General features: G+C 41.5%; 1 protein-coding gene across 1 annotated transcript in view; it reads left to right on the forward strand.

Annotated features, from left to right (window-relative positions):
• Positions 1-1,777: 1,777 nt before the first annotated feature.
• LOC125040645 (KH domain-containing, RNA-binding, signal transduction-associated protein 2-like) overlaps positions 1,778-2,500 on the forward strand; it is a gene marked incomplete in the record, with an annotated part of 149,103 nt that continues 148,380 nt past the window's right edge. The window contains 1 exon segment of the mRNA XM_047635308.1: positions 1,778-2,500. This exon segment is cut by the window's right edge and continues 343 nt beyond it.

Raw genomic sequence — 2,500 nt, forward strand, 5'->3', positions numbered from 1 at the left:
AATGATAATAATGATTATGATGATAATAATACTGATAGTAATAACAATAAAAGTAATAGTAATAATAACATTAATATTGAAAATAATACCATTAATAGTATCATATCAATAATAATGATAATGATAACAAATAAACATGATAATGATTACAAATATTATATCAATAATAGTCATGATAATGATTACTATGATAATCCCCATTATCATCATTATCATCATGATTGGATTGGTCATAATAATATGAAAATATCATTAACGATCATAATACTAACAATAATGTTAATAATAATGAAAATACCAATGATAATAATAATAAAGGCAAAAGCAATAATATTAATGATAATTGTTAATAATGATACAGTGACAATTATAATGTTAATGATAATTGTTATGATAATAAATATGATAACCATTATCACTAGAAATGACTACCTTTTAATTATCGGTATCATGACTCATCCTTATGCGCTAACGATAACCATTCATCAAACATTATCATCCCGCTAACACAATCATCATCATCCTTATTATTGTTCCTATCTTCATTATTCTTTTTTCCGTTCTTACCTAATCCTCTCCCTCCCTTTTGGCAAGAAACATTTGCCTTCTCGACTGATGATCACCTTCTCGTTGAACACTCGGAAGGCAAAAAGGACCGTCGACATGGCTTTATTGACTGGCTTCTGGTGCTTCCCAGGAGAGGAATGGAGAGAGAGAGTGAAGGAGTAAGGGAGGGAGGGAGGGAGGGAGGGAGAGAGAGAGAGAGAGAGAGAGAGAGAGAGAGAGAGAGAGAGAGAGAGAGAGAGAGAGAGAGAGAGAGAGAGAGAGAGAGACAGAGAGAGAGAGAAGGAGGGAGGGAGGGGGGGATGGAGAGAGGAGGGAAAAAACGGATATATATATATATATATATATATATATATATATATATATATATATATATATGTTTTATACATATGTATATATATGCTTTTTATATATATATATATATATATATATATATATATATAAAGAGAGAGAGAGAGAGAGAGAGAGAGAGAGAGAGAGAGAGAGAGAGAGAGAGAGAGAGAGAGGAGGGAAAAAACAGAGAGAGAGAGAGAGAGAGAATGTGAGCGAAGGAAGGGAGGAAAGAGAGGGAAGGAGAAGGAAGGAGAGGGGAAGGAAGAGAATGCGAGGGAAGTAGGGGTTGGGACGAAAGGAAAAGGAGAGATAGAGAGAACGGGATGACAGGGAAAATGGGGAAGAGAATGAGAAGAAGAAAAAGTGAGTTTGGAAGAAGGAGAAGGAGAAGATAGAAAATGCTTGGGAGGGAGGAACGAATGGAGGAAGGTAGGAAGGAGCGGAGGAAAAAGAGAGAAGGAGAGGAAGAAGAATAGAGGGAAGGAGAGAGAGTAGGGGGAGCGGGAGAGGCCCAAGGAGAGAGTGTGGAAAACGGAAAGAGGGAGAGTAAGGGAGAGGTGGTAGGGAGGGCAGGGTAAGGTAGGGACGCACGAAGAGGGGAAGGAGGAGGAGCAGCGAAGGGGAGGGCTGAGGTGGCACTGGCCTTCCCTCGTGCTTTCCTCCCGTCCCCCTCCTCCTCCTCCGCCCTCACTCCTCTCCTCCCCCTATCCTCCTCCCCCCTTTCGCCTCCACACCCCCTCCCTCAAGAGCCCCAGCATCAGGTCGTGCGTGCGGCAGGTGAGAGAGGCGGCAGTTATCGTACAGTGGCATCGCCGGCGGCCGAGGGGACTCCGGGAAGGGGAAAGCTCAACATCCCCCTCTCAGTTTGGCTTCGGCAAGACGAGAGTGGTGACGTACGGCCGAATCGCAGTCGTTGGCATTGGTCGACCAGCTTTTCAAAACCTCCTTCCTTGATTCTTTTTTTTTTCTTTTACTTTCAACCCTCCTCTTTTTTTTAGATACAAACATACGCGCAGCCAAAGGCATCTGGAACGACTTGTTACAGTTGATGATTTTACTGGACTCATTAGCGAGGGAATGAGACTCATTTCAAAGAACGTTTTAGATGGTCTTCAGATGTGCGAGTTCTCGAAGATATCCCATAAAAAGGCGTCGTCTGTAATAGAATGGTTTTGCTTTTGTATCCATGCGCTTGATGATTCCATGTGACTGGTTAAGAAAACACCGCAGAGACAAGAATAGGTAAATAGCATACACAACCAAAACACAAATTCGAATTTCCGGGGGAGAAACTATACAAAGCTCGTAAATCCTCGGGAAGAAAGGATTCCATCCCTTCTAAGAGAATCAGAGACTCTTTTAGTGACGCTCTGGAAAGGAGAGAGAATCTGCCAAGTGGTGCTGGAACATCGTCTTTCGCCAAGACTCCTGGATGACGCTCGTGAGGACTTCCTTGATGGGTTTTCTAAAATAATCAAAATATTTCACATTTCTTCATTTCATATCACGCATCCCCACGCACAAATCTCACGTGGTGCCAGAACCGAACCCTCACAAAAGAGAAAGACTAAAAATCACAAAGAAACACTATAAAATAAATAAA

The sequence above is a fragment of the Penaeus chinensis genome, chromosome 29 (genome assembly GCF_019202785.1).
Source record: "Penaeus chinensis breed Huanghai No. 1 chromosome 29, ASM1920278v2, whole genome shotgun sequence".
Lineage (NCBI taxonomy): Eukaryota > Metazoa > Arthropoda > Malacostraca > Decapoda > Penaeidae > Penaeus > Penaeus chinensis.